The following is a 26,286-nucleotide window of genomic DNA, read 5'->3' on the forward strand; positions in this document are numbered from 1 at the left end:
CAGTAACAATGAACCATATGAAATGGAAATTAAGAAAACATTCCCATTTACAATAGCACCAAAAAGAATAAAATACCTAGAAATAAACTTAACTAAGGAAGCAAAAATCTTGTATACCAAACACTACAAAACATTGTTGAAAGAAATTAAACAAGACACAAGCAAATGGAAAGTCATCTGTGTGTTCGTGGATCAGAAGACAATATTGTTAAAATGTGCATACTTCTTAAGACAATCTGCAGATTCAATGCAATCCCTAAAAAAAATTTCAATAGTATTTTTTACTGAAATAGAAAAACAAAATTCTACTATGCAGCCATAAAAAAGAACAAGAACCCGGATTCAGCAGCACATCAAAAAGCTTATCCACCATGATCAAGTGGGCTTCATCCCTGGGATGCAAGGCTGGTTCAACATTCGCAAATCAATAAACACAATCCAGCATATAAACAGAACCAAAGACAAGAACCACATGATTATCTCAATAGATGCAGAAAAGGCTTTTGACAAAATTCAACAGCGCTTCATGCTAAAAACGCTCAATAAATTCGGTATTGATGGAACGTACCTCAAAATAATAAGAGCTATTTATGACCAACCCACAGCCAATATCATACTGAATGGGCAAAAACTGGAAAAATTCCCTTTCAGAACTGGCACAAGAAAGGGATGCCCTCTCTCACCACTCCTATTCAACATAGTGTTGGAAGTTCTGGCTAGGGCAATCAGGCAAGAGAAAGAAATCAAGGGTATTCAGTTAGGAAAAGAAGAAGTCAAATTGTCCCTCTTTGCAGATGACATGATTGTATATTTAGAAAACCCCATTGTCTCAGCCCAAAATCTCCTTAAGCTGATAAGCAACTTCAGCAAAGTCTCAGGATACAAAATTAATGTGCAAAAATCACAAGCATTTGTATACACCAGTAACAGACAAACAGAGAGCCAAATCATGAATGAACTTCCATTCACAATTGCTTCAAAGAGAATAAAATACCTAGGAATCCAACTGACAAGGGATGTAAAGGACCTCTTCAAGGAGAACTACAAACCACTGCTCAGTGAAATAAAAGAGGACACAAACAAATGGAAGAACATACCATGCTCATGGATAGGAAGAATCAATATCGTGAAAATGGCCATACTGCCCAAGGTTATTTATAGATTCAATGCCATCCCCATCAAGCTACCAATGAGTTTCTTCACAGAATTGGAAAAAACTGCTTTAAAGTTCATATGGAACCAAAAAAGAGCCCGCATCTCCAAGACAATCCTAAGTCAAAAGAACAAAGCTGGAGGCATCACGCTACCTGACTTCAAACTATACTACAAGGCTACAGTAACCAAAACAGCATGGTACTGGTACCAAAACAGAGATATAGACCAATGGAACAGAACAGAGTCCTCAGAAATAATACCACACATCTACAGCCATCTGATCTTTGACAAACCTGAGAGAAACAAGAAATGGGGAAAGGATTCCCTATTTAATAAATGGTGCTGGGAAAATTGGCTAGCCATGAGTAGAAAGCTGAAACTGGATCCTTTCCTTACTCCTTATATGAAAATTAATTCAAGATGGATTAGAGACTTAAATGTTAGACCTAATACCAAAAAAACCCTAGAGGAAAACCTAGGTAGTACCATTCAGGACATAGGCATGGGCAAAGACTTCATGTCTAAAACACCAAAAGCAATGGCAGCAAAAGCCAAAATTGACAAATGGGATCTCATTAAACTAAAGAGCTTCTGCATAGCAAAAGAAACTACCATCAGAGTGAACAGGCAACATACAGAATGGGAGAAAATTTTTGCAATCTACTCATCTGACAAAGGGCTAATATCCAGAACCTACAAAGAACTCAAACAAATTTACAAGAAAAAAACAAACAACCCCATCAAAAAGTGGGCAAAGGATATGAACAGACATTTCTCAAAAGAAGACATTCGTACAGCCAACAGACACATGAAAAAATGCTTATCATCACTGGCCATCAGAGAAATGCAAATCAAAACCACAATGAGATACCATCTCACACCAGTTAGAATGGCGATCATTAAAAAGTCAGGAAACAACAGGTGCTGGAGAGGATGTGGAGAAATAGGAACACTTTTACACTGTTGGTGGGATTGTAAACTAGTTCAACCATTATGGAAAACAGTATGGCGATTCCTCAAGGATCTAGAACTAGATGTACCATATGACCCAGCCATCCCGTTACTGGGTATATACCCAAAAGATTATAAATCATGCTGCTCTAAAGACACACGCACACATATGTTTATTGCGGCACTATTCACAATAGCAAAGACTTGGAATCAACCCAAATGTCCATCAGTGACAGACTGGATTAAGAAAATGTGGCACATATACACCATGGAATACTATGCAGCCATAAAAAAGGATGAGTTTGTGTCCTTTGTAGGGACATGGATGCAGCTGGAAACCATCATTCTTAGCAAACTATCACAAGAACAGAAAACCAAACACCGCATGTTCTCACTCATAGGTGGGAACTGAACAATGAGATCACTTGGACTCGGGCAAGGGGAACATCACACACCAGGGCCTATCATGGGGAAGGGGAAGGGGGGAGGGATTGCATTGGGAGTTATACCTGATGTAAATGACGAGTTGATGGGTGCAGCACAGCAACATGGCACAAGTATACATATGTAACAAACCTGCACGTTATGCACATGTACCCTAGAACTTAAAGTATATTAAAAAAAAAAAAAAAAAAAAAGAACAAGAACACACCTTTTGTGGGAACATGGATGGAACTGAAGGCCATTATCCTTAGCAAGCTAAGATAGGAACAGAAAACCAAATACCACATGTTGTCACTTATAAGTGGGAGCTAAATGATAAGAACTTATGAACACAAAGAATAAAACAACAGACACTGAGGTTTACTTTATGATGGAGGTTGGGAGGAGAGAGAGGAGCAGAAAAGATAGTTATTGGGTACTCTGCTTAATATCTGGGTGACGAAATAATCTTTACAACAAATCCCCATGGCATATGTTTTCCTATTTAGCAAACCATCACATGTACCCCTGAACCTAAAAGTTAAAAAAAGAAAAAAAATTCTAAAAATAATTTGGAACCACAAAAGAGCATAAATAGCCAAATAAATCTTGAGAAAGAATGACAAGGCAGTCATCACACTTTCTGATATCAAAATAGATGACAAAGCTATAATAATTAAAACAGAATTTTCATGGATAGATATACAGGAAAATCAAACAGAATAGAGAGCCCAGAAAAAAAAAAAAACTATGCATGTATGTTTAATTGATCTTCAATAAGGGTGCCAAGAATACACAGTTGGAAAAAGATAATCTCTTCAACAAATGATGAGAAAACTAGATATCCACATTTAAAAGAATGAAATTGGCCCTTTATCTGAAACCATACACAAAAATCAACTCAGAATGGCTTAAATGATTGAATGTAAGACATAAACCTATAAAACGCCTAGAAGAGGACATTGGGGGAAAGTGCCATGACAATAGTCTTGGCAATGATTTCATGGATATGACACCAAAAGCAGAGGTAATAATAACAAAATAAACAAGTGGGACTACATCCAACTAATAAGCTTCTGCAGAGCAAAGAAAACAATCCAGAGTGAAGACAACATATAGAATAGCAGAAAATTGATATGATTTGGCTGTGTCCCCACCCAAATCTCACCTTGAATTGTAACTCCCACAGTTCCCATGTTCCATGGCAGGAACCTGGTGGGAGGTGATGGAACTATGGGGGCAGGTCTTTCCTGAGCTGTTCTTGTGATAATGAATCAGGCTCATGAGATCTGATGGTTTTAAAAAGGGGAGTTTCCCTGCACAAGCTCTCTTCTTTTGTCTGCTGACATGTGGGATGTGCCTTTCACCTTCCACCATGACGGTGAGACCTCCCCAGCCACATGGAACTCTGAGTCCAGTAAACCACTTTCTTTTGTAAATTGCCCAATCTTGGGTATGTCTTTATCAGCAGCATGAAAATGGACTAATACAGTAAATTGCTACCAGTAGAGTGGGGTGTTGCCAAAAAGATACCTGAAAATATAGAAACAACCTTGTAACTGGGTAACAGGCAGAGGTTGTAACAGTTTGGAGGGCTCAGAAGAAGACAGGAAAATGTGGGAAAGTTTAGAACTTCCTAGAGACTTGTTGAATGGCTTTGACAACAATGCTGATAGCGATATGAACAATAAGGTTCAGGGTGAGGTGGTCTCAGATGGAAATGAGGAACTTGTTGGGAACTTGAGCAAAGGTGACTCTTCTTATGTTTTAGCAGAGACTGGTGGCATTTTGCTCCTTCCCTAGAGATTTGTGTAACTTTGAACTTGAGAGAGATGACTTGTATCTGGTGGAAGAAATTTCTAAGCAGCAAAGCATTCAAGAGGTGACTTGGATGCTGTTAGGGACATGCAGTTTCAAAAAGGAAACAAAGCATAAAAGTTTGAAAAATTTGCAGCCTGACAATGCAGTAGAAAAGAAAATCCCATTTTCTGGAGAGAAATTCAAGCTGGCTGCATAAATTTGCATAAGTAATAAGGAGGCAAATGTTTATCACCAAGACAATGGGGAAAATGTCCCCAGGGCGTGTCAAACACCTTTGTGGCAGGCCCTCCCATGAAAGGCCCTGAGACCTAGAAGGAAAAAGTGGCTTTGTGGGCCAGGCCCAGTGTCTCCATCCTGTGTGCGGCCTAGGGACTTTGTGCCCTGTGTCCTAGCCACTGCAGCTGTGGCTGAAAGGGGCCAATGTAGAGCTTGGACTGTGGCTTCAGAGGGTGCAAATCTCAAGTCTTGGCAGCTTCCACATGGTGTTGAGCCTGTGAGTGCAGAGAAGTAAAGAACTGAGGTTTGGGAACCTCCGCCTAGATTTCAGATGTATGGAAACATCTGGATGTCCAGGCAGGAGTTTGCTGTAGAGGCAGGGTCCTCATGGAGAACCTCTGCTAGTACAGTGCAAAAGGGAAATGTGGGGTGGGAGCCCCCGCACAGAGTCCCTACTGGGCCACCACCTAGTGGAGCTGTGAGAAGAAGACCAGCATCCTCTAGATCCCAGAATGGTAGATCCACTGACAGCTTGCACTATGTGCCTGGAAATGCCACAGGCACTCAATGCCAGCCCATGAAGGCAGCTGGGAGGGAGGTTTTTCCTGCAAAGCCACAGGGACTGAGCTGCCCCAGACCATGGGAACCCACCTCTTGCATCAGTGTGACTTGAATGTGAGACATGATGTCAAAAGAGATCATTTAGGAGCTTTAAGCTTTGACCACCCTGCTGGAGTTTGGATTTGCATGGGGCCTATAACCACTTCGTTTTGGCCTATTTCTCCTATTTGGAATGACTGTATTTACCCAATGCCTGTACCCCCATTGTATCTAGGAAGTTAAGTAACCTGCTTTTGATTTTACAGGCTTATAGGCAGAAGGGACTTTCCTTGTCTCAGATGAGACTTTGGACTGTGGACTTTGGAGTTAATGCTGAAATGAGTTGAGTCTTTGGGGGACTGTTGGGAAGAAATGATTGGTTTTGAAATGTGAATAAATGAGATTTGGGAGGGGACGGGGCAGAATGATATGATTTGGCTCTGTGTCCCCACCCAAATCTTATCTTGTAGCTCCCATAATTCCCACATGTGGTGGGATCCTGTAGGAGATATCTGAATAATGGGGGCAGGTCTTTCCCGTGCTCTTCCTGTGATAGTGAATGGGTCTCATGAGATCTGAAGATTTTAAAAATGGGAGTTTCTCTCTCTCTTTGCCTGCTGCCATCCATGTGAGATGTGACTTGCTCCTCCTTGCTTTCCACCATGATTGTGAGGCCTCCCCAGCCATGTGGAACTGTAAGTCCAATAAACTTTTTTCTTTGTTAAATTGCCCATTCTTGGGTATGTCTTTATCAGCAGCATGAAAATGGACTAATACAGTAAATATTTGTAAACCAAACATTTGATAAAGGGTTAACTTCCAAAACAGAAAAGAAGCTCCTATACCTCAATAGTAAGAAACCGAATAACCTGATTAAAAAATAGCTGAAGGACTTGAACAGACATTTATCCAAAGAAGACATACAAGCAACCAACCCATACGTGAAAAAGTGCTTAAAATAACTAATCATCAGAGAAATGCAAGTCAAAACTACAATGAGATATCACCTCACACCTCTCAGAATGGTTATCATCAAAAAACCAAAAGACCACAAGTGTTGGCAAGGATATGGAAAAGTTGGAACACTTTCACCCTATTGGTAGGAATAACCAGGCCCTGGCATGAGCTGGGGCTCCACAGTTACTCATTTCTTTCCCCTCACTTTGTGTTTATAGATGCACTGCCTGGCCTAGTAAAACAAGATAACACCCCTTGTCCCCCTTCCTCCTCTACCATCCGCTCACATCAGTGAGGTTCTTTTTGTTTGTTTGTTTGTTTTGAGACAAAGTCTCACTGTGTTGCTGTTGCCCAGGCTGGAGGGCAGGGGCCTGATTTCGGCTCACTGGCTCACTGCAACCTCCACCTTCCTGGTTCAAGTGATTCTTGTGCCTCAGCCTCCCAAGTAGCTGGGATTACAGGCGCGTGCCACCACGCCCAGGTAATTTTTGTATTTTTAGTAGAGATAGGGTTCTACCATGTTGGCCAGGCTGGTCTTGAGCTCCTGACCTCAGGTGATCCATCTGCCTGGGCCCCACAAAGCTCTGGGATTACAGGTGTGAGTCACTGCACCCAGGCAGTGAGGCATTCTTTATGAAATGATTTCTCTTTTCTGAAAGGGTAGAGGCAAGGGCAGCCATCTATGCAATAGGTACTCTGTCTATGGCTATTCAGCAGAGTAAAGATATGTAACTGGCCTAGATACCAAATCTATAGGCTTGGCTTTCTCAGGCTGGGCTGAAGGCTGTGTGTATAGTATGTATCCCTCAGATGTAAGGATCTTTCCTATTTCCAACTCTCTTCATGGGGAGGGCATGGCCTCTCACATGCAGATAGATGCCCGTCACTTGATTCATTTGGTCTCTTAGAATAAAGGATGAGACAATGGCGTGGAGGGTATCCCAAGCATTTGGCAGAATCCCAATGCTCGGGATTAGCTTTTACCTCCCTGGCCGCTCCCTGCAATTCCTTTTGGATCGGGTGTCCTCAGCTTCCTGTCCTAAACTGTTGGAGGGTGGTTGCCGGACAGCTGTGAAACATCTGCCACCGCATTCCACCTTCATTAGAGAGGTGGGCAAAGTGATATATGTGTGAATTTTTCAAATATTGTGTGTGTTTGTGTGCACTTGTATAAAATTTCATTTTAAGGCCCTTCACAGAGTCTCAGGGATGAAAGCATGGCGTTGATGCTATCATTATTACAGTGAGGCCCTCATATTGTTTTGGCATATATAATCTTTCCCAGGCATATAACATTTTTCATTTAAAGAGGCAGCCTAGAGCACATTCCAACTTCAAAGATTTTCCTTTCTAGATGGTGGTTTTCTTCCCCAAGTCCTTGGGAAAATGTTGCCACATTTTTTTTCTTTTTTCTTTCTTTTTTTTTTTTTTAACCCAAGTGATTGACTTCCTTGAAAAGAGCAGATAGAGCTCTTGTAAAGATTTAATGTTTATGAGTTCTCTAATTCTTTCCGGAAAAAAGCAGATTACTCCTCAAAGTTACTCTATGGGGTGTAGAGCCCCAGTGGCAAGGCAGAGGCCAGCCCATGGGTATGACTTCCTGTTTGGTGCTGGTGGAGCATTGCAGGCTCAGGGTTGAGGAGCTCAGGGTCAGAGGGAAGAATGCGGTCTCTGGCAGAGCCAGCTTCAATTCCGGTTCCATTTCTTCTTAGCTATGTGTTCTTGGGCTTTTAACCTCATCCTCAAAAACAGAACCACCATCTCTGCGCTGAAGAACTAAATAAGATAGTGCACATAGGTGGTTTTCAACTGGGATAATTTTGCCCACCCTCCCCCCACCAGGGGGTACTGGGCAATGCCTGGAAACATTTTTGGTAGTCAGGACTGGAAATGGGGTTTGCTAGTGGCACCTAGTGGGTAGAGGCAAGGGATGCTGCTAACATGCTACAGTGCCCAGGACAGCCCTGCAACAGATAATTAATCAGCCCAGAATGCCAACAGTGTGAGGCAGGGAAACCCTGGTGTATGTGGCCATGTGGGGCAGAGCTGTCCTTTAGTGGATCTTCTCTTCCTTTCCTTTTTCCTTTGGTCTGTAATTTCTTCCCCAATCATTCTCCCCGTGGAGGACCTTCTTGGAAATTTTGATGTCTTTTTCCCAGTGAGTCCACCCCTGCTTCTCTGCTGTGGTTATTTTAGATCTCTTCACTCCCGCCAGAACTCATACCCACAACCCATTCCCTCTCACTCTTAGCAGATGACAAACTTAGAGGGAAAATTAGCATTTCGGAAGAATTCATTCATTTTTTCTGCTCCCAAGCCCACTGACCTACTTCATCTGTACCTTTGAGGCAGACACGACTATTTCTAACCCAAAGTTGCCCCTTTCTTCTTTGCCATTGAAGCACTGATTTTGTTTGTGTGCTGGGTGCGAATTGGACCCAGCCTTGGTCTATGCGTGACTGTTAAGTCCAAATTTTACATAATGAGATGTGTCAAGAAGTCTTGTAAAGTGCTTCTGAAAAATGTTTTTCCTTCCTCTGAGAGAAAAGTGCATGAAGAGAATTATGCCCTTTACCAACACATGGTTCCTGGTTATGAATGGGGCATGTAAGGATGTGATGCTTAGAGCTGCTGCAGCCATCCTGCAACCATGAGGCAAAGGTGAAACAAATCACAGGTCTGTTGATTCTGAGCCCTGCCAACATTGAACAGTTTAATTAAGGGTACCAAAAAGCTACTGCTTGACTTTCAACTTTCCAAGTTACTTTCCAAGTTACAATCCCAGAGGGCGTACTGTTACCTGAACCCAAAAGAGTTTCTAATATACACAGAATCTTCTTTCATTCTTGTTCCAGTGAAACACCTCCTGGATCCAATCTCCATCTATCTCCTTAGAGATTCTCCTCTACTATTATTATTATTATTATTATTATTATTTCGTCTGTCTCTTCTACATCTTTAAAACTTTTCCTTTCTTGTATTGGCTTTTTCTTAGATACATTAAGACATGATCAAATCTCTCCCATCTTAAACAACAAACAAACAAAAAGCATCATTCCCAAAACTCACGCTATAAATATTTCCTTCCAGGTACTTTCCTATCTTTCATCTTAATTTTCACAGTAAGTGCCTGCTAAGCTTTGCTGGCACTTGCTGTCTCCTCCTTCCTACCTCCCACATTCTCCTCCACCTTGACAATCTGGATTCCACTCCTACCACTCCACTGAAATTTGCCAAGGTCACTGAGACTTCCACTTTGGCCTATCCAAAAAGTACTTCTCAAATCTGACATCATCATAGTACAATCGACTTGCCTCACCCTGTTGATATCCTCTTTTTCCTTGGCTTCTGTAACACTGCCCTCTCTGTGGGATTCCCTCCCACCTCTCTAGCTAATTTCCAGGCTCTTGTAATGAGCCCTGTTAGAGGGACCTTTGCTGGCTGTCCTCTCTTCCTTGTTGCCCCTGCTCTCTGTAGAATGTCATCAGCAGCCCAGCAACCATTCATTATCTGGGGGCTGACATAATGCCAAACTTCTGTCTCCAATCCAGAATTTCCTGGTATGGAGTCCATGTACTCATCTGTTCTTGGACAACTCCACTTGGATATCTCTCAGGAACCCCGATCTTGATATATCCCAAACTAAACTCAAGATCTTTCTCCAAAACCTCATACTGGTCAATGGCCCCACCATTTACCTAGCTGCCTCAGCCAGACACCTGGGGGCCACCACTGACTGCCTCCTCACCCTACCTTTAACTCCAATCTCTCATGAGCACTTTGAGTAATATTCTGCTCTCCGTAGTGTCCAATGCTCTCTACCTTTCTTTGTTTCCTGCAACCCTCTCCTTACTTGTCTCCCTGGCTATCTTCCCCTGCTCCACCCAAATCTGCTTCTGAAATGCAAATCTGACTATGTGTGTCACTCTCCCAGTTGAAACTTTAAGGTGATTCTTACCATGTGGGTCAGACTCATGATCATGGCCTATGAGGCTGTCTTCTGGTCACTTCTTTCCCTCACTCTCTGGGGGAGTGCAGGCCTGAGACGCATGCTTTCCTAAAAGCTCCACTCCCATCTCCTCTTCCCCACCCCACCAGCCTGGATGACTCTACTTGCTTCTGAAAGCTGAGATGTCACTGGCCTCTAACAAGTCTCTCTACACCCACCCATCTGAATGAGGAGCCTCTCCCATGTCCCACCTCTCCCTCGCATCTCAGAGCACTGAGCTGAATTCACATCATTTCTTTAAGCATCTGCATCCCTGTTAAACTGTTAGCTCCATGAGGGCAGGCCTTGTGTCTGACTTGTTCACCATTTGTAGATGCTCCCTGAATATTTGTGGAGTGACAAGAACAACAGGATGAATGAACAATTATGGATATGTCAAGTGTCCTCCCTTGCACCTCCAGACGACCTCTCCCTCTGGCTCCTTCGGACTTCTCTCTTTCTGTGCCCCATTTCTGGCCCAGCACCTTCTAAAGTCCACGTGCATTTTCTGCCCACCTTTACATATGTAATCTCATTATATTTCATTTTATCCTTACACATGACACATATGTGGTGGCATTTTTATTTCCATTGCAGAGATAAAGTTTAGTGAGGTGAAGTAAACTGCCAGAGGTCACATGGCTGAGAAGCCAGGATTCAAATGTTTTGTCCTTTGGTGTCCGTGCTTCTTCTACCACAAGAATCTTGTATGAACATTTTACAGAGACATTTCATTTACAGTATTGTTTTGCTGTTCATGTAAATGTGTTTGTGTGTTGCTAAGAAGAGTGCTGAGACATGATCCAGGTCTTTTTTTTAACTCATAGGTTCTCAGGAAATAGTTGTAGGTGGATTGGCTGATAATCCCAATTTAGAGCTGGGTGCAGTTTCTGGGTGAGAGGGGCAGGAAAGACGAGTGTTCTTTAGGGCTGATTTCAGGACTCCTCTCTTCCTCCCTGCAAGACGACAAGTTCATCTTTAACTTCAAACTCTATTTCTGGCACAAATGGGAGCACAGAAATGTTAATTCTATTCCCTCTGCTCCTCAAAAACTTTTCTGAAATCTCTCTAAGAGCCCTTCATGGCACTTGATTTCAAGTGGTTTGCATGGCCTTGATGCCTACCTTCCAACGTTGTGTTTCCGAATGTTCTATCATGATTGGGTGCTTCATAAATGGAGCCTTAGGGCTGGAAAACACAGCAAGTGGTAGCCCTGTCCGTGTCCCGGGGATCCTGGGAGGAACTTTCCTTGTATTTAGATTCTACAAGGTCCCCTTGAGAAATCTGACACTACTCTGTCATCACTGTCTTTTAAGAAAAGGTCATAGTGTGTTCCCCATTTATTTGTTTATTTATTCACCAAACAAATACATGTTTTTGAAAACTAGTGGTAGGTTTTGCATAAGCAATGAAGAATACAGATCACAAAGAGACAATTGCAATAAGTAGAGAAATTCTGGGGGTGAGGTGTTAGGAAAGGCTGTCTGGAAGAAGTGCTGAGCTCACTGAGGCCTCAAAGATAATGAGATGCTCTGTGGGGGCAGCGTGGGTGGCACTATGGCAGGCACTGGAAAGGAGTGCATGAGAAACCCAAGCTTTGGTCTCTGTCTTTCAGAAACTCAAAATTAAGTTAAAGGGCAAAATTAAGTCAAAACTGAATTAAAAACCATGTCCTATGACATGGTTAAGAAACAATATCAAGTAGTAGCTATTCAGTGTCCAAATGGATGAAATAGATTTTAAAAGCTAAAGAATTCCCACAGGGTTCAGGATGAGGGTCTCATCATCTAAAATCTTCCCTTTAAAATATATCTATTTATTCCTCCTCCTGAGGAAGTGAGTTCCCCATTACAAGAGGTATTCAAGCAGGTCTGGAAGGCCACTTATTAATAAGGTTGGGTGGTCAGGAGAGCAGGCAGAATCATATACAAGGGAGAACAGTGTTTTCTAAGTTGACGATTTTTTTTTCCCTGAAATTTCTATATGAACTTCAATAGCCAAATACCTTTCTCACGATTGTTGTTATGCCATAACTCCAATGGTGTTGTTATTTATGCACTGTTTTAATTAAATAGATATATTTAAAAGGGAAGCTGGTGCAGATCTACGTCTATGATATAACCTCTAATATTTAAGTGAAAATAGTAAGATACAAAAAAGTGTGATGGATCTCATTTGTGTGAAAAGTTGCATTTATATGCATATATACTTGTTAGTGAATGAACTATTGCTAGAAAGTACAAAACAAGCTGATAACACTGGTTGCCACTGGGGCAGGATGCTGACAGACTAGGGTACATACATGTTATTTATTGAAAAAGTAGAATTAAAATCATTTAAAAAATCAGTATCAATTCCACACCTATTTTGTAAATTTGCATGTATGCCCTATGTCCACAAAAAGAAGGCTTGAGTAGTAAATATCTGCCTTTCTTTATTTTCAGGTATTCTCCAAAATTTCTACAGGAAACATGTACATGATTTTTAACTTAAAAATTACATTAAATGATACTATCAGATAATAGAGAATAAAGCAGTCAGGGTTAAGAGGTGGGAGGAGGCAGCAAGAGCTATGCAGAGCTTAGAAAGCAGGGATGGGGAAAACACCAAGGCTGGAATGAGGGGAGATTTCTGGCGTTTGTGATCTGGAAGAGAGGTTTGGCCTGCTGGGGAAAGATTGGACCAGCGATCAGGAGGAAAGAATCCCAGGGGGATCAGAGATTGACTTAGATTCTTCCAGTGAGGGAATGAGAGCTTGGGAAGGGCTTTGGCTGGAGGAGTCCTGGAGACTGAGAGCAGGGTCATACCTGAGCAAAGGGAACAAGCAGGCTGGAGGAGGCCCAGGGTGTAGAACCAAGATGGAGTCAAGCTGGTGGTGACGAGTGCCAAAGGGTTATCTGGGCCACCGAGTTGCACAATCCTGGGAGGCACCTTCTAGGTGCAATTGTACATACAACTGAATGACTGAACATGGCTGCCACAGCTGGGAGCCAGGAGGGGTGCTGGGTGGGTTGAGGGAAGGCAGGCTCAGTTAGGGGACTCCCAGAGGTGAGAGTTGAGAAAAGGTAGAATGGAGGTAGGGGATTAGGAAGGGCTCTACACTGAGATGAACTGCAGTCTAGGAGATGTAGGGGCAGGTGGCTAGTCAGGGAAGATCTGGCTTGGGCGATCTTGTGTCCCAACTGCAGCAGGTTGGGTGGGCTGCCTTTCTGATGTGGAACATGACCATGGTGTGCCTGCAGACAAGCTCTTAGCAAATGAAGTCAGGGTGTTATCTGAGAATTGCTTAATTCCAGTGGGGGCAGGCATATCATACCTTAGGAAATATTGGCTGGGGTTAAAGTGGAACTAGATAGCCTCATTGGTCATATAGCACCAGTAGATGTAGGATTCTAATAAGCTGAGAAGCCCTAACTTGCTGGAGTGGTTGAGGTAGAGGGAGGGCTCATGGTTTCTGGAGGCAGAGGTGACAAAAGTGAGAGATCTATGGAAGGGAGGGCAACCTCTAAAAATTGATGCACTGAATCCATGCATGATGCCCTCATAGGAAGGGTGGTGGGCAGGAGGAAGGAAGCAAACATAGTTATCATTTTCCTTGATCTCATGGTCATTCGATGGGTCCTGCTAGGTGGAATTTAATATAATCAACTTGGCCTTCCATCTTGTCCCATACTAATGAAAATTCCAGTTCATATAAAGCATTTCTCCGAGATAGCCTTATATGGTCTCCTTGGAAAGGAATATCAGGCCTCTTAGAAACCTTAAATTTAAGATTCTAAAACCATTCTTTTCCATAGTTCTGAAAATCTACCACTGTATTTATTTCTCTCTTTGTTTAGGAATCCATCAGAGACATGTATTTCCTTCCCCTTTCAGACTAGGCAACAAGGAGACATGCTTTTCTTTTCCCTAATTTCCCTTAGAAGAAAATGACATTTGCCTATACAGTTCTATTTTTTTTCTTTTGGTTTTTAATTATAAAAAGCTTCTAGCAGCTGATTTATTATATAGGGAGCAAATTGTGTCTTTGAGACCCACTGCACTGTAATTACTTGAGTTAGCACTGCAGATATCTACACAGGGGCCAGCAGTCAATTTTGACTCAGAATAGATAATACACGGACTGCTATTAAGTTTAATGTAGATTAATGTGAGTTGCTTCCCTTTGCACGTATGTATGCAGGTACCAATAATTAAAATTAATTTCCACTAGGTAGAATGGCCTTCATTGTGCACAGTGCCAGAAAATGCTTCTTTAATAGCTGTTAATTGGATATATTTGCTTTGATGGTGAAATCCTGATTAGTCTTGTTACCCTGAAAACTCCCCTCCTTGCTCCTTCTCCCCGCCCCCACCTACTCTTTAGGGGAAGAGAATAGATTGACAGTCTTCTTCCCCTAAAGCAGAGTCAGAGCTTTGGAGGTGATGAGCTCTTTTGCACTCTCCTATGTAAAGCCATGTTGTGCAGTCCATTTTCCAGCGCATCAGTCATAGCTGCTTCTACTTATTGAGACCTGACTATGTGCTTGCTGCTTTATTTCCATGTTCATTCTGAACACCACCACTGTGGGGTGGAAATCACCACTCTGTTTGTTCAAATGAAAATATTGAGATTCAGCAGTGTTAAGGCACTTGTTCAAGGCCACAAGTTGGGAAATCATAGAATGGAAATTTCAGTCCAATCACTTTCTGGTAAATACATCAGAATTTTAAAACTTGCGAAGATGAGCCATTATCTTATCGGCACTGTTGTTCTTTTTCATTTTCCTGTTTTTCTGCAGATCTCAGAGCCCACACTGAAGCACCATTTTCCCTCCCTACCCCAGATCTCTCCTCACTATAATTCCCTTCCCTGCTGTCCTGATGGTTCAAAGTCACTTAGAAAGAAAGTAGAAACCTTCAGAGTTGGTCAGAAGCACAAAGCACATGCCTGGAAATTTCCTCAACAGGTCCCAAAGACTAGCTTATGGAAGGGAAAGTTGTAAAACGGTGATAATTGTGGAAAGGTGTTCTCCTTAGCAGTAATGCCCTTCCCCATTCCCCTTCCACCACAGGAACTTCCTTTCTTATATGTTCAAGGTTTTTTGTTTGTTTGGTTTTTTTGTTGTTGTTTTTTGCATCAAAAGCAAAACTTCTGACAGCAGCAATCGAGAACCAGGTTCTACAGGCCAAGTCAAGTGGTGAAGGTATGAAACTGAGGGAACCATATGAGAAGAGACGGCTCTCAGATGAACTTTGCCTCTCTTGATTTTGCTTCAGGTTGGCAGAGCCTTCAAGAGCTGAGGTGTGGTTTAGGGCACCCAGTGGGTGTTGGCTGACCTCACAGGGCTCCATGAAAGGACTGTGTGTTTTTCTGCCTGGGACAGCTGAGTTGGCATCTTGCCTCTGTCACAGATGAGCTGTGTGACCTTAGTCAGCTTGCTCAACCTCTCTGAGCCTCAGTTTCCTTTCTTCCAATGCCATGTGATTCACAGATTTTTCATTTTCCAAGAGAAAATGAGATCATCTCTACTATATTTAATGCAGGATTTGATGACTTCAATGAACACTATTTTCCTTTCTATTTGTAGAAGCTGCAGCTCTCTTGATGAGTTTAAGAGGAAGTAACAACTTTCATAAAATGTTTTCCTGGAAGAGCTGAATTTGCACTGACAACAGTGGGTAGAACAAATTTTCTCTAGATCTCTTTCAGGAGATTCACTGAAATCCTCCCTCATCTATAAATTTAGAAAGAAGACTCAGTCATTGGGGTGCCAGTAGCATTTCGAATGGGCAATTCATCATTGCATGGGACTGTCCCACACATTAGAATATATTTAGAATGTTCCCTGACCACTAATTACCCACAGCACCCTCAGTCATTGCAACAACTCACTGTCACATTGTGTCCGGAATTGGTGGGTTCTTGGTCTCACTGACTTCAAGAATGAAGCCGTGGACCCTCCCGGTGAGTGTTACAGTTCTTAAAGATGGTGTGTCCGGAGTTTGTTCTTTCAGATGTTCAGATGTGTCTGAAGCTTCTTCCTTCTGGTGGGTTTGTACTCTCGCTGTCAGGAGTGAAGATGCAGACCTTCGCGGTGAGTATTACAGCTCATAAAGGCAGCCTGGACCCAAAGAGTGAGCAGCAGCAAGATTTATTGCAAAAAGCGAAACAACAAAGCCTCCACAACCCAGAAGGGGACCCGAGTGGGTTGCCGCTATCTCCGGCAGCCTGCCCTTATCTGACCCCACCCACATCCTGCTGATTGGTCCATTTTACAGAGAGCTGATTGGTCTATTTTACAGAGAGCTGATTGGTCCGTTTTGACAGAGTGCTGATTGGTGCATTTACAATCCTTAAGCTAGACACAGACTGCTAGACAGAAAAGTTCTCCAAGTCCCCACTAAGTTAGCTAGACACAGAGTTAGCTAGATACAGAGTACCCATTGGTGTATTTGGTGTATTTAGAAACCTTGAGCTAGACACAGAGTACTGATTGGTGTATTTACAAACCCTGAGCTAGACACAGAGTGCTGATTGGTGTATTTACTATTCTCTAGCTAGACATAAAAGTTCTCCAAGTCCCCACCAGATTAGCTAGATACAGAGTGCTGTTTGGTGCACATACAATCCTCTGGCTAGATATAAAAGTTTTCCAAGTCCCCGTCCAGCTCAGGAGCCCAGCTGGCTTCACCCAGTGGATCCTGCACCAGGGGTGCAGGCGGAGCTGCTCGCCAGTCCCGAGCCACGCCTGCCCTCCTCAGCCCTTGGCCTGTTGATGGGACCAGGCGCCATGGAGCAGGGGGCGGCACCCCTTGGGAAGGCTCAGGCTGCGGCGGAGCCCACCGCAGGGGGCGGAGCTCAGACATAGCAGGCTGCAGGTCCCGAGCCCTGCCCTGCGGGGAGGTAGCTAAACCTGGCAAGATTTTGAGTGTGGCGCTGGCAGGCTGGCACTGCTGGGGGACCCGGCGCAACCTCTGCAGCTACTGGCCTGGGTGCTAAGCCCCTCACTGCCCTGAGCCGGCGGTGCCTACCCTCCGCTCCGTGTGCGGGGCCAGCCAAGCCCGCGCTCGTGAGAACTCACACTGGCCCGCCAGCGCAGCCGAGGTTCCCGCCCGGGCCTCTCCCTCCACACCTCCCTGCAAGCAGAGGGAGGCGGCTCCAGCCTCAGCCAGCCCAGAGAGGGGCTCCCACGGTGCCGCAGCGGGCTAAAGGGCTCCTCAAGCGCCGCTAGTGTGGACGCCGAGGCCGAGGAGGCGCTGAGAGTGAGGGCTGCTAGCGCATTGTCACCTGTCAACATGTCTGAGTGCCCGCCTGGGAGATCCTATGCCCCACCCCAACTGATAACCACTAGCTGAGTTGCCTAGTTCTAACATTCCTCCTGGCACCCTGCACCCCTTTCCCTGGAGTGTGAGGGCACCATAAGTCAAGCTCGTCCTCTTGGCCACTGCTTCTGATGGTTTGAGAAGGTCACGCATGAAGGAGGCCCTGCTGTGCAGCAGTCTCCTGCCCAGATGCAGGCTTCCAGGGCTGGTTTAGCCACCTACCTTCCTTCCTCACCACTGGCTGGTTGATTTCAGCATGGTTCCCAAATCCTTGCTGGCCAAAGAGCATGTGGACCAGAAGAGATGAAATGCTCTGATCCCTTTCTTGATACTCTGTTCTCCTGTGGCTCTGAGTTGAAAGAGGAGATTTAAGTCTTGTGTCCCTTTTGCACAACAACTTACTTATAGTCTAACTGGCCCCTTTCTTCAGGAGTTTAAAGTGAAATTAGAAAAAGTATTGTTGATCTTTAGATAACAGGACATTATTTGGGGGCTTAATCAGGTAGAGGTAATTAATAGCTGTGAAGGTTTTTAATGAGGCCTGGATTCTGCTTCCGGAACTCTGTATGTAGATCTCATTACAGTTGTAAGGTGAATATATTTAACTCTTTTTTTTTTTTCTGATAAAAGTATAGCCAGGTATTAGTAACTCTGGCTATGGAGTCTGGCAGAGTGCACCTCCTTCTGTCATTTATTAGCTGCATGATATCATGTGAATTACTAAACCTCTTATGGTCTAGTTTCTCATTTCAAAATGGAGAAAATAAAATCTATCTTGCAGAGGACTGCTATGAGAACTAAACAAAACAATGTCACAAGGTAACTAATACGATGCCTCACAAATGGTAAGTATATAACTAAGTATTATTATTAAGAAGAAGAGTTTATAAAGAAGCAAAAATTAGGCTGGGTGTGGTGGCTCACGCCTGTAATCCTGGCACTTTGGGAGGCTGAGGTGGGTGGATCACCTGAGGTCAGGAGTTTGAGACAATATGAGTTTGAGACAGTTGGTCAGGAGCCTGACCAATGTGATGAAACCCTGTCTCTACTAAAAATACAAAAATTAGCCGGGCATGGTAGCATGTGCTTGTAATCCCAGCTACTCTTGAGGCTGAGACAGGAGGATTGCTTGAACCTGGAAGGCAGAGGTTGTGGTGAGCTGAGATTGCGTCATTGCACTCCAGCCTGGGAAATAAGAGTGAAACTCTGTCTTAAATAAATAAATAAGCAAAAATTGTAAGCCCCCAGGATGGGCTTTAATTACAGCAAGATGGGCCAAAGTTGGCTCTGAAAGAAACTTTTGAGAGGTGTATATTGTTTGACCTTGGGACAAAGAGTAAGAATATCTGGAATACTGGGAAATCTTCAGGAATGTATAACCTATTCTATCAAAAGTAGTTCTGCCTATGCCTGACCAGACAGAGGGAGAGGGATTAGGTTAGTGTTTTTTCAGACTTCAGGCTGTATGTGTGTGTGTGTTTGTGATTGCTGCATGCTCAGCTGCTAGTACACATCAGATGGGCACAGGCATGTGCCAGGCAGGTGTGCTTGTGTCTTGGCTGACTTCTAATTGAGTATGGCTCAAGCAGCCCCTGATCAAGGGTGAGCTTGTGCAATTTTACCTGAGTGGATGTGTATAGAACTGACTTTTAAAAATAACTAGTGCAGAAATTTTTCTCCCTAATTAGGCCACATTTACAAGAAGAAACTTGTATATGTCCAAGTATGACCAAAGACACTGGATTCAGAAGTCTACAAATAGACAAGAAACCTAGCAGCAAAAATGGGCATTTTGAGATATTAACATTTGGAACATGATACCTCAGCAATAAGTGGAATTTGGAAGAGTCGGACCTGAGTAGGGCCCACAAGATTAACCTCAGTGCCACAGAGTAATCGCAGAACTAGGCAGAGAAGGCACTCGTAATTTTGGAGTGCGTGAATAGTGGGAATAGTTGAGAGACCATGATATGCCCTGAGATCCTGAAGTGGATATTAGCCTGCTTATAAGGGCTGTATGCTGATGTTTGAAGATCATTGCTGAAGGTGGACAACAGCTGTCTCAACAGATGCTGAGGCAGACCTTGCTTTTAAAGCTGGACTTCATTTCTTCCTATTATTAAGGGGCATTATTCAAACACAAGGTATAGATTGGCATTTCTGCCTTGATTGGGATATTTGTGATGGAAAAACAGGTGGAGGGAGAAAAACGGTTAGGAAGATCAAAGAATGAAAAAGAAAGAAATAGATGAATGAAAACTCAATATAAAATTTAATTGGAAGTGCTCTGAGCAGTTACAGGTTTCACACTCAAAAATAGGACTGCCGAGACAGTGAGAGCCCAAAGAGTGGCAAGGACCGGGGCGAGGTCCATGAAAGAAAGAGAAAAACCAAAAACAGAAACAAAACTCTTTCGCCACACTCAAAACGAGCTGGGGTGTGCTCAAAGCTAACATGGAAAGACATGCATAATGCCAACTTGGGCACAGTCACAAACTTCTTAGATTCCAGTGAAATCATCAAAATGCTTCAAGAAGGTAGTTTGAACACAAATTAAAGGGAACATTTCTTTTCATTCTATTAAATTATGTGGAACATGAGGTGGTTATGGATTGAAGTTATTACTGGGACTAATGGATAGAATTTACATGGAGGCAGGTTTAGCAGGAAATTTATCATTAAGAAACTGTCCAGCAATGAGGCAGACTTCTTTAGACATCTTCAGCTCCTGGTCATTGAAAGTGACCCATCAGGCAGGTGGTGACAGTGATTTCTGCACCGGGTCAACGGCTGAACCAAAGACCTTGCAATTCTCCGTTTAATTCTTAGGTTTAATATTTTTAGAATCAAGAAAGACTTAGATAAATTCTTACGTGGCAGATCCCATTACAGGTTGTTACTGGAGACTGAAATATGGTATAATACACATTTATGAAATAAGGTCAGGGAGGAAGGAAGGGAAAAAGAAAGGGCACTAACCTGGATTGTGCTTGGACCTGCGCTGAAATTCGTATTGTCTTATTTAATCCTGGAAATTATCCTTTGAAGTAGGCGCAATTAGCTTCAGTGTTACAGATAAGGAAAAAGACGGTCAGAGAGGCTAAGTGACTTGTCTGAGGTGACACAGGAGCACAGATGGATTTTTTTTTTGCCTAATCTTTCTAAAGCCTAGTGCAAGCTCTCCCTGCCATGCCATGTGCCTCCTGAGTGCCCTAGGCTGGTATTCTCCTGCATGCTGCTGTCCAACTTGGCTCTGGTTATATGGTTTTTGGGCTTGAAGTCGTGTGACCTACCTTATTTTCTACTGTTATCTAAAGGAACACCCATCTCCAGGCAGGATGGCATAGTGGTTAGTGAATTGAAGTGGAAGTAAGAATGCATTGGCCGTTTTCCTCTTCTGTAAACTGCAAAATGAATACAACTCTCTCCACTCATGCCCTCAACAAATATGTCACCAAAAATTCGTAATTACGTCATGTTCTATTATTTATACGTTTTTGGTAAAGCATTTTGACTTGGGAATCAGAAAACAAGATTCTTGTCCCCGGACCAGCTTTTTATTCCTGCAGAGCCTCCATTGCTTTATTTTAAAAACACAGAAAAAAAAGGAAAAGCTAAATTATCTCTAAGGTCTTTTAAGTTATATATATTTATGTGACATACAATAATTATATATAAATTATGTGTGTAAATCTGTATGTATATGTATATATACTTATGTTAACAGTTAAATCAACATCTACTTATCTACACTAATATCAGCAACAGTGATGTAATTGTCCAATAATCCAAAAACAGAAAATAGTTTAAAATCCAGTGTTTCGTTTTGGAGTGCATAATTTAGTGATCTTACTGTAGATTTACTTAAAATAAGGATAGAAAAAAATGTTATTTCCTAGTAACATCATATTTGGTTGATGCAAGTAAGACATCCAGGAGCATTAAAGGAAATTCACTTGGGTTGAAACAAAATCCTCTGCAGATTAATGGCCACCAGCTGAGATCTGACTACAGTTCATGTGGAGGCTGGCATCAGACAGGCCCAAGTTTGGGTCCTGACTCTTACATTCCCTGACTAGAATAATCTTAGGCAGGTTATTTAACTTTTTGGAGTCTCAGTTTCCTTATTGGAAAGTGGAGATAATAGTACCTATCTCTCAGGATTGTTGAGGGCAAGAATCGTGCAAGTATGAGGCCTGACACAGGTTTTTGGTGCTTCACAGATGGTAGCCATATTGTCATGCAAGACCTTCCTGGTCATCCACACTCCTGCCCTCAAGAGCAAGGTCAGTCTTGCTTCTCTTGGGTCAGCATGCTGTCCGAGAGTACAGAGGCGTTTGCCAACTATTCTCATGAGGGGCAAGGACATCTTGACTATAGAAATGAAAGTCTCTAAAATGTGGCCCCTGGAAGAGCCATTCCCATTGCTTTCCACCATGCTCATAAGGGGTCAGGGGATTTTCGTCATCCCTGTGAATTAGTCCCCAGTCACCAAACTTTAGCTGCCTCCTGCTATAGCAGGCCAATGCCTGGAGTACCATGGCCAGCTCTCCAGCTAGGAGGGGGTTAAAACCAACATTTGCAGATAAAGAGGTAAACATATTTACATTCCTCTCTTCACACTTTATGCATATGTCATGCAGTGAATAGTTTTAGAGGTCTGTTTGTACTCTCTCTCCAGAATTTTTACAGTCTGGAGGACACAAAATCTCTATAAAGTGACTTATTGAAATAGAAGCAGATTGGTAAAACCGTTTCCCTCTTATGAACTGTGAAGAATGATCCTCTAAATGAAATCAGGAAGGAACTGGACAGAATCTTGTTTAATGGTCTGACAAAATGAATCACAACGATTCCAGACATCCATCACTGCTAAAAGGGGACCACAAATGATCTGTGAACCACTATATATTGATTACCCATGTAGTACAAGTGTCGGATTTAATGTTCACACACCATAGAGAGGCGGCAGGGACAGATGGTGCCTTAACTCTTCTTTGATAGATTTTAATGGTGAAATATTGATTTCTATCTGGCCAAGGCCTGCTGTTAGGGGCCAAAGTCATTTGTTGGGTATTGCCGGACACCCAGTTGGCCCAGCGTAATCAATCATTTTTGGCAAGGCAGGTGAAAATCCAGAGAGAAGCACCTTGGAACCCAAACTGGAGCGTGATGTGTCTGAGTCCAGCCACCTAGAGAAAGAGAGAGAGAGAGGACTCTTGGAGATTGTGCTTGTAAAGAATTATTAATGATAAGACATGTTTACTGAGGAGAGTCGCAGCGAATCAGAGCTGACATGAAATAGTCTGGGAGCCTCGTGGAGAAAATGAGCCTCTTGCTAAGAGGGACTATATTTTATTTAAACATCCTTCTAAGGCTGAGAACTCAGGTAATCTGTTGTGTTACAAGCCACTGGCTGTTCTTGCTATCCAGAGAGATAACACTGAGGCGCTAATAGGAACACATCAATCACAATCAGGCTGCAATTCCAGCGGTGTCTCGTCCTCCCAGCTCCTCTTTAAGCTCCTTAATAATGGTGATAACATAGTTCGGGGGCTGCTGAGAGGGGCTCTCCCCTCTGAGGGTCATATTCATAAAGTGAATAGCTTGCCAAGTCAGCATCCAGGGAACGGGATCTATGCTGGGGGACTTGTGTGCAGAAGGAGAAGGAGGGACATGGACCAGCTGGGGAGAGTTGGACTCCAACAGGAGAATTTTCTGTCATCTGTTGGTCCCTGGGTTTTGTGATGTCACTCCTGCCTCCTTCCTAAGAAAGGGCTGTGAGTGTGCATATTATATATAATTATTAAATAACAACAATCATTTTCTTGGGCAGCTTATAAAATGGTTTAGAGGGCAATTCTCAGATGGAACCCTCAACGTATTCTGAGTGATGACAACCTCATGGGAATAAGTGTGTGGCTTCCCTGGAAGATTCTGGTGCAAGATATGTCAGGAGGGTAGGGATGGATGGGGGAAGGGGCCCTCCTAGTCTCTGCAGCTCTGTGTCAGCCTCTAACCTCTCACCCTCAAGGTTAAGCATCTATTCGCTTGTTTGACTCCTCCATAGGTGATGAGTTCTTGAGGGTGGCCATTGTGTCTAATTAATTATTGTATCCTCAGTACCCTAGCATGTAGCCTAGGGACTCACAAGATGCTCAATACATGAATATACAAGTGCAGGCAGGTGTTTATGTTAAAAAGAAGTCAGACATACTTCCTTGCACCTTTTGACTGTTCACACGAACATGTGTGTGTTATGCATGTACATAAACATATACATTCATAATGGAATGCACTGACCTTGTGAAGACTTGCAACACATTTTATATCTACTTGTGTGATTTACTTTTTATGAAACAGCATAACTTAATGGGTAACAGACTGGACTCTAGAGCCAGACTGCTTGGATTCAAATCCTGGCTCCACCACTTATTAGAAGATGACTTTGGGCAGCTGCTTCAAACTTTTGTGCCTCAGTTATCTCATCTGTAAAGTGGGGATAATAACAGTACCTATGTTCTGAGGATTAAATGAGTTATTAGATGTGAAGCTTTAATAGCAGTTTCCTGCAAACATAAGTATAAATATTTTATGTTATATATTATGCTTAAATTATATATCTAGCCATGGCATTATATTCAAAATATTTACATAAATGAATGCATGTGTGTGTGTGTGTGTGTGCATGGAAAGTCTTTACATGGTTGGCATTAGGAATCCTAACAAATATTTGCCTTGTTCTCTTTGATATAGCAAACCTGCGCTTAGAGCAGTACGTTTATCTTGGTGGCGCTTTGGTGGGACAGTGGATATTTTGATTCGTGGTAAATTTGTGCACTCTCAACGCTATTTCATGTTGGGGCGTCAGTGGTCTGTACACTTGCTTGACTGTATTTATCTACCAAAAACCTGTGCACAAGTGTGTGTCTCTAGCTAAACAAGTGTATATATTGGTACTCTTATACAAAGGCGCTGCAGGACAGGAGGAGCCCAGCTTTGTGGACGGCCCAGCTGTGCAACCTGCCCCCAGATGTGAGCCTGCAGGCGGCAGATTCCGCTTAGATTATCTTGCTTACCTAATGATTTTTGCTTCACTGCCTTGCTCGATTGTGTTCACCAGGACGGCAGGCTATTAAAATGTCAAGGCACATTGAATTGTTGTTATCCAGGAGAGAGACCTTTCCAATCAACCTGTGTTGTGGGGGTTGCAAAAACTCCCTCAGAGAAGGCGATTGGAGAGAGCCTTTATGGCTTTTTTACATAGATGGGGGTGAGCAGGGAGGTTGAGAGAGGGCACGGCGGGGGCTGGGGGTGGGGGGGCCGGAGGGGCGTGGGTGGAGAGGTGGGGCAGGAGCCCGGGTTTATGGCAGCTGGAGTGTGCTAATTAAAATGCCATCTTCTCAAACAGGTATTGGTGGCTTCTTGGCTTTGCATTTATGGATAACTGCAATATGACCTTGCTGTTTGGTTTAAAAAAGGGAGAGGGGGAGGTGACTCACAGCAGGCAGTGGCGGTGGGAGCTGCAGTGCTGAGGATCAGGGTGGGGTATAAGGAGCAATTGTAAGGCAGAAACACCAAGGAGTTATATCCCTGGTGTATTGGCAGGAAGGGCTAGAGAAAAAAACAAAAACAAAGATTTCCTTGGCCCTGCGCCTGTTCAGACTCTGCTAAGAGCCACGTTCCTGCATAAAGGCATTGGCGGGCCTTTCTGGGTGACAGTGTTGAGCCGAGGCTGCAGTGTCACCAAGCGGCACCTCGGCCCCGCCCCCGCCTGCGCCAGCTAGGACAGTCTGGAGACCCTCTTTTCATGCCGTCAAGTCTCATTTTGCCAAGGATTTATTTTTCTTCGGGGAGAGAGGGAGAACGGGGGCAAAGGACGTTCTCTTAAAGTACCCACCGTTCAGAGCCGTTGAAGGCTCCAACCAGAAACTCAAACTTCCCTAGATTGACTTTTCCCCTTTGTTCACATCATCTCACAAATATTTGGCTTTCCCCGGCCACGTCTGTTCCATTTCTGCTTCGGAGAGATGGCTTTGTTTTTGCTTGCGTGCAGTTCTGCGAGGCGTTCCACGATCCCGCCCCCTAGCAGGGCAGGATGTACCGGCGGTGCGAACACCGCGGCAGTGGGGCTGCGGCGCGCTCTCGCCTTTGTCAGTTTCATCAGCCGGAGTTTCAGCTGCGCGCGCGCATGCGCCCGTCCACCCCTCTGCCAGTTCCGGGCTTGCGTCCCCGCCAGTCTCCCGCGCCCGTGATTCTCAAGTTCCTCGCCCTTCTAGCCCGCGCTGCACCCTCCCCTGCTCACCACTTTATTTTCTCGTTGTTGGCGCAGCCCGTTCTTCCGGCCTAAACCAAATCTGATTTACTGGTTCCCCGCCTCCTCCCTCCTTCTCGTGGCTGGATTTTGGCAGAGTATCTCCCTGTAGGGCTACCTCAGATCCCTCAGCCTTGGATCCTTCCATGGGCCATGCTCCCGGAGTGTCACTGGCCAGCGAGACCTGCTTCGGTCTGTTTTCCCCATCTTTTATCCGAAGACTTCTACCCACCCCTCTACCCGCAGCACGCAGTCCGGCGCCCTTTGGGAATCTTTGGACGGGATGCTCCCTCCTTCTGCTTCCCTAGTAGGGTGAGGGCCCCACATTTGAGTTCCCAGGACACTTTTCTCTTCCTTATAGCTTTAGAATGCTTTGTTGAAAATGTACGTACTTGTCTTGAATAAAATTGGTTTATTTATTTAATCAACACATATTTATTGAGCATCTACTATATTTAAGTATTAACCTGTTGTTAAATGTTGGGGATATACTGGGAAGAAAAACAGACACCTCTCAGCCTCCCATGGCCTATAAGAGATTCTCTCTGGGTGGAGG

At 43.6% G+C, this 26,286-nt stretch overlaps 1 long non-coding RNA gene across 1 annotated transcript; it reads right to left on the bottom strand.

The window, feature by feature from the left end:
- Window positions 1–22,207: 22,207 nt before the first annotated feature.
- Window positions 22,208–25,513, bottom strand: LOC126933163 (uncharacterized). The gene is made up of 3 exons (XR_007718434.1): window positions 25,317–25,513; window positions 24,496–24,610; window positions 22,208–22,608 (listed from the first exon to the last, which is right to left on the bottom strand). It is a non-coding gene; the product is annotated as an uncharacterized LOC126933163 (long non-coding RNA).
- Window positions 25,514–26,286: the final 773 nt, after the last annotated feature.

This window comes from Macaca thibetana, chromosome 12 (assembly GCF_024542745.1).
Source record: "Macaca thibetana thibetana isolate TM-01 chromosome 12, ASM2454274v1, whole genome shotgun sequence".
NCBI lineage: Eukaryota > Metazoa > Chordata > Mammalia > Primates > Cercopithecidae > Macaca > Macaca thibetana.